This window comes from Coffea arabica, chromosome 5e, assembly GCF_036785885.1.
Source record: "Coffea arabica cultivar ET-39 chromosome 5e, Coffea Arabica ET-39 HiFi, whole genome shotgun sequence".
Taxonomy (NCBI): Eukaryota; Viridiplantae; Streptophyta; class Magnoliopsida; order Gentianales; family Rubiaceae; genus Coffea; species Coffea arabica.
Genome location: NC_092318.1, coordinates 40,032,551 through 40,046,116, shown reverse-complemented (window position 1 = coordinate 40,046,116; position 13,566 = coordinate 40,032,551). Strand labels below are relative to the sequence as shown.

General features: G+C 38.4%; 1 long non-coding RNA gene across 1 annotated transcript; it reads right to left on the bottom strand.

The window, feature by feature from the left end:
• Positions 1-3,901: 3,901 nt before the first annotated feature.
• LOC140006568 (uncharacterized) lies at positions 3,902-12,194 on the bottom strand. Its single transcript, XR_011814243.1, has 2 exons — positions 4,588-12,194; positions 3,902-4,472 (listed from the first exon to the last, which is right to left on the bottom strand). It is a non-coding gene; the product is annotated as an uncharacterized lncRNA (long non-coding RNA).
• Between the last annotated feature and the right edge of the window lie 1,372 nt (positions 12,195-13,566).

Below are 13,566 nucleotides of genomic sequence, written 5' to 3'. Positions count from 1 at the left end.
CCACCGCTAGGAGTTTAAATATATCCTTTTTCACTACCTCCATCATCAGTGGATTCAATCTTCACTGCGCCTGTCTTACCGGTTTCGCATCATTTTCTAACCGAATCCGATGCATGCATAAGAATGGACTTATTCCTTTAATGTCTGCTATACTCCACCCAATCGCCTCCTTATGATCCCTATGGATTCGCACCAGTTTGTGCTCTTGACTTGGAGATAAATGTGCAGAAATGATCACTGAAAGCGTCTCTCGATCTCCTAGGATTGCGTACTTTAGATGCTTCGGGAGAGGCTTAAACTCTAACTCTGGCGCCTGCATAACTGAAGGCAACAACTTTGTTTGAATTTCTGGCACAAAAAAAGAAGTAAACTCATACCTTAGAGGAATGGTTGGAAGTGAATGTAATGCTTCAACTGCACAGTGCAACTCATCCCTCATGTCCACATTAAGAGTTGCACCCAATTCAATAGGTCTAGTCAAGACCACTTCCAATGCGTCATTACCCTCTAATTCGAAAGTTTCCTGTACAATGAGCTCAATAACACTCAAAGTAAAGACTGAATTAGATTCCTCCGGATACTTCATCATCTCAAAAATATTGAAGTTTACAATTTCGCTATCAAATTCCATTGATAAAGTACCCTCATTCACATCTATTTTAATTCTAGCAGTGCTGAGAAATGGTATACCTAACAAGATAGGTGACGGATTTAACGATCTTTCATCTCCCATATCTAAGATATAAAAGTCTGCTGGAAAAACTAACTCATTTACCTGAACCAAAACATTCTCAACTAGCCCCTCTAGATAAGCATTGGTGCGGTCAGCTAGTTGGACTATGATGACTGTTTTTTTTAGTGGCCCAAGATTTAGGGAAGCATAAATGGTTTTTGACATCACGTTGATGGATACCCCTAAATCCAACATTGCTTTCCTAATCGGTGCATTTCCTATTTTACATGGGATTGTGAACATACTTGGATCTCCACACTTGGGTGAGAGTTTTTTTTGGAGTATAGCCGATACATTCTCTCCCACCGCTAATCTTTCGTTCCCTCTCAACTTCTTCTTATGGGTGCATAAATTCTTGAGAAATTTTGCATACTTCGGTACCTACTAATTGCCTCCAACAAGGGGATTTCTTGATTTCTATTTTTCGGAATACGTCCAGAATTTCTTTTTCCTTCTCCGCCTTCTTGGTCTTTGCCAACTTGCATGGAAAAGGAGATATATTAGATTTAATAGGAATCGAGGGAGTAAGAGTTACTTCAGAGTTTCCACGACTGCATCCTTCCTCTTCAATCTCCTTGTCGATCTCTTCTTCACTTTTACTCTTTAGATTCGTGGCCTTAGACCCCTTCACTTCTCAGGGTCATGGCACTTACATTGTTGGGGTTTACCTCGGGTTGCGATGGCAATTTTTTAAAAACTTGGGACTCTAAATTATTAATTACAATTGTCATGTGGCTTATTTGAGTCTCCGGATTTTTCATGCCGGATCTAGTTTCCTACTGGAACTGAGCAGTGCTCGTGATTAAGGACCTTGTTTCTTGCTGGAACTGAGTAGTACTCGTGGCCAAATTCTTGACAATATCCTCCAAAGAACCTCCTGAATTGGAGGACGAAAATTGAGGATTTGGTTGCCATGATTACTGAAATCCTGGTGAACGATTTGAAAATGAATTCTGTGGCCTGTTCCCATAGTTGAAGTTGGAGTGGTCTATCCAACCGGATTGTACGTGTTTGAGTATGAATTGTACTGCCTACGAGGCGCGGGCATGGCTCCAGCCATGTTTACTTGTTCAGCCCCATCATCTTGCAAAATAGGGCATGAGTCAGTGGGGTGGCTCACATTTGTGCAAATTTCACAGACCTTTGCTTGATGCACGTTTCCCACAGCTAACTGCTGAACAAAAGATGTTAGCTCCCATAGTTGCTGCTGAATGGACGACGTCTCTGCCTCGTTAACCCTACGGGTAGGGTTACTCTCGCGGAAGCCAAACTATTGAGAATTTTCTGCTATCGCTTCAATAAGCAACCATGCTTCTCTCGGTGTCTTATTTGTCAGCGCTCCTTTACTCGCAGCATCAATGATACTTCTGTCAGATGACTGAAGTCCCTCATAGAAGTATTGGATCAATAGTTGTTCACTAATTTGATGTTGTGGGCATCTAGTGCATAACTTATTGAACATTTCCCAATAATCATATAGGGACTCTCCAGAGTATTACTTAATGTTGCATATCTCTTTTCTCAGACTCGCAGCCTAGGATGCAGGGAAGAATTTTTCCAAAAATTTCTTTTTCAGCTGGGCTCATGTTGTGATACTACCTGCAGGTAGGTAGTATAACCAATCCTTCACTGCATTCTTGAGGGAAAAGTTTGATCTGTTTTTCAATAATTCCTGGAGGCTTTATACTAGAACATACCATATCGAACTCCTGGATATGTTTATGGGGTTCCTCTCCCGAAAGGCCATGAAATGAGGGTAAGAGGTGAATTAACCCCGACTTCAGTTTGAAAGAGGTATTTTCTGCTAGAGTTGGAAATGTAATGCACAAAAGCTGCTGGATCAATTCCGAAGCAGCCAACTCCCTTAGTATTCTTGCATTTGCTATAGGGATGTCCTCTTGGCTTGGGTCACTTGAATTATCACCACTCGAATCTGTTGATTCAACTTCAGGATCCAGTCTCTGAGATGCAGTGCTAGATTGCTCCTCTCTGAGCTGTCTAGTTTCTTTCCTAGTTTGGCACGCAGTCTTTTCTACTTTCGAGTCGAAAATCAATTCACCTGTACGAGAAAAACGAGACATAAACTAAAAAAATGCCAGATAAATCCAAAGAAGACACTTAGAACAAAACAAAATTAATCAAAACATCGTTCTCCGGCAACGACGCCAAAAATTGACAGGTGTCGAGTTTGTGTAATAATAATTACTAAAAAGTCCTAATTACCATTACAATTAATTATAGAAAAAATTCAAGTATTGGAGTAGGGACCCTAAGTGTGCAATGGATTATTTGATTCACCCTATTTTCGAAAAATTTACCTGATCCGATATGCCAGAATTATCTATAAAAGTATTAAATTTGCATACAATAGCAAGTAGGGTCGATTCCATAGGGAACAGATAGGACGTTGTTTCTTTCCAAATCAATAGAACAAAATTGGGGGATATTTAATGGAATGAAAATAAAAATAAAATAAATAAAATTCAAAAGCTAACTCACCAAGTACAATTTACTAAAAAAATAGCAATTACTAAAATTCTACCTAAATGATCAACTCTTCAGGCACAGTCCAATTAAATGATCATCGATGCAAAGATATTTCATTCATTTGTCATTAGATTGGTTATAGCTATCAACAAGCTCTGACAGTCAGTTTTTCCTGACTTTTTCGACAACCAAGGTACGACTGTTGACTGCTTCTCTAACCAAAAAATAATCCTAAATACGACCGTAGGAATTTAATTCTCCAGTTGCATTAAAGTTAGAAAAATTCAACCCTAACCAATAAACACACTAAGAGGGTTTATTTAAACTAGATCTTACGCTTCCCCAACACAAAGTCAATTATGATAGTTGTCACTATTTATCAACTAAACGAACAATTACGGATTCAATTTAGTTACTGTGACAGTAGGCTATTAAATTAAATTAAATATCCGGCCGTTGATACTCAATTAATAAAATAACCATAAATAGTTAATCCAGGAAACGCACGAATAGTAACGGATTGGAAGAAATAGTGAAAGTTCAATTAGATCTCACAAATGTTATGGACCGCGCCTTCACGTCGACTTTTGGATAGAGGAGAAACCTAACCGCTCCTTATCGTATCAATCTCGCGTGGGTTGATTGTTATCATCCACTTAATTGTCAAAGAATTGGAAAAGATGAAAATAATGAAGGAGTCAAACGGAAAGTCTGGCTTTTCTTTAGGTTTCGTGTTCGTACTCGAGACAAATTGAAGCAGCGAACAACATTTAAAGGAAATCATCCAAAAGCTAAAAATAAAGAGCAAAATCGTCTGACAGGAAAAAGCAAAAGCCAAACTATTAATCACACGTAAATTTGGCTTTTCTACTATTCGTCGCAGATTGCCGCCGTTGAAAATTGTCAAAGCTCAAAAGCTCTTTTTGTAGCCTTCAAACCCTTGGTCTCCTCTTTCTCTTGCTTGCCCATGTGAATCTGGCTTTTCTTTTCTCTTTCCCCCAAAAATCCCTAAGTAGCCGCCGAAAAGAAAGAAAGCATCAGAGCTTCCTACTTCCTCTTAGGAAATGAGTTTTAATCCACTGCATCTTCACGGCCCACGAGCCCTTTTGATTTCCTAATTTTTTATTTTTTTTTGCCAAACCTGCGGGGTCCGTCTTTTAGGTGTATCGTTTCAGTTTCTGGCGTGGGCACACCAGGAAATAAAGAGTCTTCTGGAAATTTGCCTCGAGAGAGCACTTTTGACACCAACCACCTACAATTTACACAAATATCAAATATGAGCAAAATCTCAATACTTAGCATAGTAAGTAACCAAAATTATGACCAAATAATAGCACAAAAGATGCCCAATAATTGCTCTATCACACCTCACCGCCGTCCGCCGTCCAACCTCGCGAGTGCTGCCACCTACCACCTCGTCGCACGCCAACGTGCGCGACCAGCTGGCGCCACCTCGCGCGTGACCCTCATTCTCTCTTCCCTCGCGTCCGTCGCTCGCCGCCGTTCTCTCCCACTTCGCTTGCTCGCACGTAGTCGCCAGCCCACATTCCACAGCAACCCACGATTGCCAGCAGCCCCAACAGCTAGCTCCCACCTCTCCGTAGCAGCCCCCAGCTCCCCTCCGTCGCGCGACCACCGGGACGCAGCAACCCTCGCTTCCCCTCGCGTACGACTGCCGTCGCCCGTCGTAGGCAGGTGCCGACTTCTCCCCAACACCGCAGCAGCCAATTGATGCGCTTCGCTCCCCCACGATCGCTGCCACGAGCGAGCCCAGCAGCTCGCTCGCCATCGCCAACTGCTGGACGACGTTGCTCACGCCACCCATAGCCACGCCGTTCCCACCTATCCATTTTTGACAAGTGGAAGTATTCTATTCTTCCTACCGACAATTTATTCATCTGGGACTATCATTCGTTAATTTTTGTTGCCTTTTTCCTAATTGGTTGCCCTATATTGCACTTTTGGAGTTAATATTTGATGGCACCTCTGACAGTTCATTTATTTGGGGGTGATTGGGGAGTTAATTGGAAATTGATCACCATTTCTGTTTCTTCTAATTTTTGGTTCTGATTAGTGTTGTTTGGTTTTGTCGGTGTTTTGGGTTGGCCATTTGAGTTGTTTCTTATCTGTAGGTGCACCAGTGGTACTGGTTGGGATATTTTGACTACATTTGTTGCTTCTATTTGGTCGACTCTTGTTTGAAAGCTAAAAACCTTGTGCATCTATTTGCTCTTAGTTGAGTTGTGTATTGGACTGTCAAATTGATGACATTTGTTGGGGTTTTAGGGTGAGCACATTTTGTCATTATTTGTTGATTGTTCGGGGACGTTTTTGGTATCACTTGAGTTTATTTTGTTGATTTCTGTCTTGAGTCCATTGAAGTGCCGTTGGTTGGGTAATTTCGACGTCTGTTTGTTGAATGGAAGGCTACTGTGACATTTCCATTGCTTAGTGCTGATTGGTTGCGTCTCATTGACTTGCTTGGGGTATTCTGTTTATTAACTTCAACTACTAAGTCTTTTGGACTGCAATGTTTCTGCATTTGGCTAAATTAGGATCGTCAGTACTTATTAATTGCAATTGTGCTCTTTGTTGATTGGAGTGACATTTGGAGAGAATGGTGAGGCCACGGTCCTCCTCTAGATCTAGGACACCTAGAACCTCTCAGTTACCCCCACCCCAGCCCTCCATTCCCGTCTCTGACCCCTCGCATGACCCTTCTTCCTCCGGAAGGAGGGCTCGCCTTAGGAGGTAAAAAGGCGTCCATATTTCTGACTCTTCACATTTTGGGGATAATTTGAACTTCACCAGGGCCGCCGACAAGCAGCGATATGCTGCTTGTTGTGAACAGCGGATTATTCCCTGCCGATATCGGGACGCCACCACCTTGGGTCTTTTGAATATTATGGTTGATTTTGATCGATTAATTGCAGCCATTGGGTGACGTCCCTATTCTAATATTGTTTACCGTCCGACTTTTGTAGAGTTGGTTAGGGAGTTTTATGTCACATTTGAGTTCGACCTTCCCACTGGTTACACAGTTTCTACCCCTAGTGTCAATCGTTTTCGATTAATGGGTTAAGAGTTCCACCACTCCATTACTGATTGCAATCTAGCCCTTGGTTTTATTGATCAGGCCTATGCCGAATCCCATGAATATGCCGAGAGTGCGTACGACTATATAGAGCCCTTTTTCTCCCACTATCGGTATATTTGAGAGGATATGTCCGTAGACCGTGCTGATTATGACCCTCGTCAGTCTAAGAGTTCTTATCTGAAGGACCCGGCGTCTCGCTATATCCAGCGTTTCTTGGCCTATAGTTTCTCGGGTAGGCGAGATAGCTCGGGCATTTTGCCTAAACTAGAGTTTTTCTTTTTTTGGTACATGCATAATAACATTAATGTTAATTTGGGGTGCTAGCTCGTTTTTCAATTCAAATCTGTTTTGTCTAAAAAGATTATCCCCCTGATTCTTGGGTCATATATAACCCATGTGGCTGTTAATTTGCATGTGCTTGATCTCTCTAACCATGATTTGCATGTAGCATGTCAAATGGAGCCCTTAGACATTCCTTGTCTAGAGAAAATGGGTTTGGTCCGGGAGGGTGACAGCGATTGGGAGGTTACTCCCCCGGGACCGACTCGAGTTCCCCCTTGATCCTTTTTTCCCTGATCTTCTGCTGCTGGTGATGACCCGTCTACCTCCTCTCAGTTTCCTCCAACCCCAGGGGGCTGATGGCTGGAACCAACTCCAGGCGCAAGTTCAAAGATTGGAGACTCGGGTGACCAACATTGACGCCAACGTGGCAAACATGGCACAGAATTTGGCGGCGTTTATGCACTACGCGGGTATTGCACTCCAATTTCTGCCTCACCCGCTGCTATTTTGACGACTTCAGGGAGGTCCCGTTGCCCTTCTTCTTGGTTTTACGGTTTCTTTGTTACATTGAGTGCAATGTGTTATTTAGGTGTGGGGGGGATCGACTATAGTGTTGTTATTTTTAGTTTTTATTTTTTCAGATGTTTTTGTTTTATTTTTAGTTTGTTTTTTGTCTAGTTTTTGTTTACTTTTTTTGTAGTGATCTGCTCTCCTATGACTGCCAAGATTTGATGTTGGATTGTTGAGTTTAATTTTACTATTGCCAAGTTTTAGTAATAAAAGTATATCAAGTTAATGTAGTTGAGTCCAAGAACATCTCTTTGGTGAATATTGGTGATTGTGTGACTCTTCTAATTTTTGGTTAACTTTTCTAGGTATTGGGAATGATTGTTGGGATTTTCATATGAATTGGTCCAGTGATTAACTTTAGTTCTCCATGTTTGAAAACAATGAGGCTAGCTGCAGCTATTTTCTTTGTGATATTGTGAGTTATTGTGTTATTTGGTTGTAAATAAGAGTTGACTGTATTCCGCTAGTTGTTACTACTAAATAACCGGGGATCTTCACCAAAAGTGTCGATTCTCGCGTCAAAAAGTATAATTGCTATGAGTATACGGTCGCATGGCGATTGGAGCTGAGTAACCGGGCTCTTTCATCTAACAAATGTTGGAGTTCGAGTCAAAAGACTCTAATGGCTGGAGACTAAGTCTTTTATTACTATTAAAAAGAAAAAAAACAACTAAAAAAAATCAAAGAAAAAGAGAGAAAAGTGGAAAAACGTGAAAAAAGGGGTGAAGATTGTGTCAGTGTATGATAAAAGCCAGCTTGCCGATTTGTGAATTTATTGTTGAGATTTTGGTTAATAATTGGATCATTTGCTGATAAATGTTAAGCGACCATTCCTTCTTCTTATTCTAGTTTGCCTTAACTTGGAGGAGTTTGTGGTTTAGAAGCTAACCGGAGTGGTGTTTCTTGGACTTGGCCATTGATGCTTGATTTATGTTTTTCTTGGTATCTTGGCAATAAGGTAGATGGAGCAATAGTCATTGTCAAATATTGGTGTTTGTTTACTGTTCTTATGCTTGAGGACAAGCATGGTTTAGGTGTAGGGGAAATTGATAGGTTACAATTTTATCATTTATTTTATTATTAATTTCCCCTATTGCCTGATCTGATGTGGATTAATTGTTAGATTCTACTCATTTTTAAAAATTTGCATTTATTACAGGGAGTAGAACGAAAATACCACAACAAATGCTAATTCGACAGTCACCAGGAAAGAGTTCAAATAGCAGGCATCCAGGGGTATTTTTGGAATATTAAGACGCGACCCCTTTTTGGTAATTTACGGAAGACAGCATTCAAGAGAAAAAGGAGGGCTGGAGTCTTCTTCTTTGGCAGAGGTGGACGCCGCAGAGGAGCAGTAGGCATTAGATAGAAATTAGAAATAGCAGACAACTAGGACTACTTGGTAGCTAGCTTTTTGACTTTTGTCTTTAGTTTTTGGGTAGCTTTACCTCTCGTATGTCAGATGCAATTAGAAAGACAAACAAATCATTCCCTGTAGCTTTTCTTTTTGACGTTTGCTTTTCGTCCTTTGTGGCTCTCCTGCCTCGTATGTCTGGGACAATTAGAAACAATTGAATCAATCGCTGTGGCTGGCTCATCCTTTGTAATTCGAGCAAATTGAATTCTCCCGATCAATGACAAAGGCCGCAATTGTTCTTTCCGCTTTGTGAGGGTGTTCCTCATTAGGGATGAACTAAATCCCTTTTCTAGTCAAGAAACAATGGAGGCTTTGGTTCATCTAAATTGTGAGATCAATTTAATTTTATCTTTTTCTTTTATTTATTGGTACTCACATATTCTCTGATTACCGTGCTTATGGTTGTTCAATTAATTGATTGTCTTGGATCCGGATAATTAGTTGATTTGCTAATCTATTGTCAATTGGGATATTAAATCCGTAATTGTTTAATTGCCTTGAAATAGTGACAACTGGCATGATTAGGTTTGTGTCAGGGGAATACGCAGGCTAATATAAAATAACCCTGGTAGTGCGTTATTTTGTTAGAATAGGGCTCCTCCAACACGTAAGGCAATTGGGGAATTAAATCTTACGGGCGTACCTAGGATTATTTCTCAATTAGAGCAGTGATTAACGGGCGTACCTTAATCACTGACACAGTAAGGAGGGGTTGACTGTCATCGTTTGTTTGACAGTTATAACCTATTTATTAGTAAATAATTGGAATTATCTTTGTATCGATGATCAATTAGATAAACCATTGCTGAAGTTATTTCTTGGCTAGACCTTTAGTTATTATTACTCTAATTTTAGTAATTTGTCATTTAATCTTTTGTTGGCTATTTATTTTTATTCGAACCATTTACTTATTGCCATTGCTATAAAAAAAATCCCCCCTTGTTACTTTGAATATCAAAAAGAGACAAATATCTCCAGTCCCTGAGGATATGACTCTACTTGCCCTGTTTACATATTAATAATTATTTGTGAAAATGCCATCCCATTCGGGTATATCGGATCAAGCAAACTCTTCGGGAATAAAGTGAATCAAGTAACCCATTGCACACCTAGAGTCCCTGCTACAATATTTGGAATCGGATTTTGATTACTTTAATTGGCAATTAGATTTATTTTTATTATTACACGGGCATCGACAACCTGTCAAGCTGCCATAAATTTTTGCTTTTAATCCTATGTGGTCATTTCCTTGGATTCTTTTTTTTTGCCTTCGTTACTCCTGTTCGGCATCCGCCAATTTCTGAAGTAGTGACAGGCATATCCATAAGTACAATAATAGTACACAAGGAACATATTATACCCTACAACTCATTGAAATACAAACTTTTAGTATTTAAAAACCCACTTGCGAATTGGAATTCTTAGTATATTGGACTTGTACTCTTGCAATCATTCATTATTTTTGGCATTTAATTTTTGCAATGAGAATTGTTTTCAAATTACCTATAAGTATATATGTAAATTGACTTTCCACAAATTAATTAAAATAAAATAAAAATCTTTAGCCTTGAAATGACCATTTTCATTTAGCCAGTGGAGGCACATTTGTCATTTAATAAGACAAAAATTAAACCTTGTTAAAAATACGATGACTAAAACTGTGGCTTCGTTTGGATTAGTCTATTTTTTCACAAACTATTTTTGTTTGCAAAATCTACAATAACAATCTCCACAAACAAATCCAAAAGTACTGTTGCGCCCCATTTTTAAAAAAAATAAAATAAAATAACGGGTTTATAAAAATGAATTTTTTATTGATTTTGATTGAAAATGAGTTTTTGATTTTTAGAAAATAAATAAAGAGAAATGGATTATACAAAATTAAAAACAAATAAAGTGAATAAAATGCCTCTCAAATAATCAAAAATTAAATTATACAAAATTAAAAACAAATAAAGTGAATAAATAATAAAATAAAATAATTCAAAAAAAAGAGACATGCAATTACACATATAAAATCATATAGGAACACATAAGAGGATTTAAAAATAACACAAGAGAATACCTCCCTTTGAAGTAGTAGCTAATGAGGGATTGGATTGTCCTATTTAACTCAAAAATTAACAAAAATCATCACCACACCAATTTAATTAACAAATAAAAACAATAACATGTAAAGAAATGAAATTGATTAATTAAAACATTTAAATGAAAGTAAACAACCTATATTCAAAAAAATTAAAACAAGTAGGGATCTAATTAAAAATAAGAAAGTTTTAGGGGTTAATTTGTAATTTTCATAAAGATTTGGTCAAAATTGAAGAAAAATAAAGTTTAGGAACCTATTTGCAGTTAAATTAGGGACCGAATTGAAAGAAATCAAAGGTTTTAGAGCCTTAATATAATTATAAACAAGTATAGGAACTGTTATGCAAATTTCGTTTTCTGGTTTCTTAATAACAGGCCACGAGGCCACTTCTCTTATTTATTTGGGCCGAAAGTCCTCCCAGCCCAATAAAAACCCAAAGCCCAAGGAGCGGGCCAGTCAACCATTCTGACCCCAAAATAATCCAACAAACTAATAGGCTTTAACCCCTCCAACCCAAGACAAACCCAAAGAAGAAAAGTGCCTAATCCAATTCCCAATGACCCAAACAACGAATCAAATCTAATTCCCCTTTTATTTTACCAAAATCCAACAAAGTAATAGCTGAAATAAAAATGTTAAAGTCTAATTTCATCCCAAAATCCAGAATTAATTAACTGAAAAGCACACTTAAAACATAGAAAAGAAGATTTAAGATTAAAAGGCCTAAAAATGATTTATTTGCAAAAGTTTTTGGGCTGTAGTGGGATTATCCGGGAGTTGGGGGTTAAAATGAAATTTTTGGAAAAACCCATGCAACTGGTTCGAAGAGCCTTTTCCGTTCTGCAACTTTCTTCTGCGACTCCTGGGAGCTTATCATCAACTCAACAAAAATTTCAAACAATCCTTAAACACACGAAACCGAATGACTACCTCATATCCTATTATCGTAACTCAACATTGAAGGAAATCAAGAACAGGAAATCTAGATAAAACATAAAAATGCAAGCCAATGGCAGCAAAAGGAAACGAAAGAGAACAGCAAATGAATGTAATAGCAAACGAAAATGGAAGGAACCAGAGCATTAGTTTAGGGGAGTACCTGATGAAGGTTGTCGGATCAAACTAGAATAAGGGAACAGGCAAAAGAAGCAGCTATAGTCAACTTCTCGAACCTTTGGACATGCATCAGTGAAACGGGATCAGCCCATTCAGGGCCAGATTCGACGGTTCTACAGATGTTTTTTCTCCAAGATTTGTGAATAAAAGTCGATTCTCTAACTTTGTAGATTAAGAAGAAATTAAAATTTCATTCAACTAAGCTACAATGAAAGAGATATTTGAGCCGAAATATGGCTGAAAATCAGCCCTTTTTACCAAAATTTTCTGCAAATTCTTTCTCTTTCTCCCTCTCTTTTCGCTCCTTTCTTTCTGTTTTTCTTTCTTCCGCCTCCCCTCTTCTCTTGTTTTCGTCCTCTCCCTTTTAAACGAAACCAACCCATTAAACCTACCAGCAAGGGCCCTGATGATCTAGATTTTCTTGAAGTTTCATTCTTGCCCATTTGATCTTTTGCCAGCTGTTTGATGGAATCTAGTGGTGAGGTGGCATCTTGTACCCACAAAACTTAGAGAAAAAGAAAGGAATATTGAACCAGAATTTGCTCCCAAAGATGCCAGCTGCATCTTGTACTGTGGCTTTTCCTTCTTCTGGGTTTGTACAATTGAAGAAGAAGCAGCAATGCACGCGCGCGTGGCTTCCACCCAACTTTTTTTTTTTTTGGCAAAAACTGATTTTTCATCTTTTTTTCTTTTCTTTTCTGCTTTTTTCTTTTCTTTCCATTTTGATTTTTCTAAAAATGATTTTTTTTCCAAAAGATAGAAGTAAAACAAGTAAATAAAAATAAAATAAAATTTAACTAAAATAAATAAAATGATAAAATTTTGGTGTCTACAAGTACACATTTCAAATATAACTTATAAAAACACAAACAACTTTTTAAAAAATCTTACCACCTTTTCTTTTTCACCCACCACCGCCATCACCCTCCCCTCTTCCATCCTTCACTGTCACCGCTACCCCTTCCCCCTCCTCAAGATTCGAACCCCGAACTTGAATGCAGTGGAAATTCTAAGAGCCGTCTTGTGACTGTGGCCCAACTTCAGTGGTTGCAACTTGCTAGTGAAGGTTGCTACTAGCCCACTGAACACATGTCACCACAAGTAACTAGAGAAATTAAAGGAAAATGAAAACTTTTCACCAAGATGACTGGAATGAAATTATACATATGTTTTCCCGTCACAGTTAGGGGTCTTAATTGGGCCTTATGAGTTGGATTTTGAAAAGTTCAAGTTTTGCTTACAATTTTTGAAAAGTTCAAGTTCAAGTTTAGGGCCTTAGGACTCAGACTTTGGGCTCAATCTGTAAAGTTCATACTTGGGTCACCAAGATGCAAGAGTTTCCGGTGCAATTCAAGTTTGGCCCAAACTCCCAATTAATTCATAATTTTAAAAATAATATGCATGCAATATTTATTTTATTTTATCATTATATATAAGTCATAAACTATTTGCATTATAATATATAATTATTAAATAACATACATCATTATGAATAAAAAAAATGTGTTTATGTACTTAATTGGTCGTGTCGGGTTGTAATTGGGTTGATCCTCTTTAAACCCAAACTCAGGTCACAATTTAATCAGGCCTTATAACCTAGCCCTATAGCCCAATGATATGCAAGGCTTGACTCGAATTATTTTGAATTGATCAAGTGAGTTTAGGTTGATCCAGCTCCGTTGATAACTCTAATTAATCACATCCGCTATTTTTTACTTTCTTTGGATACAAAGACAGCTTTCTTGCAAGGCACTGAAGCCTTTTTTTTTTTTTTT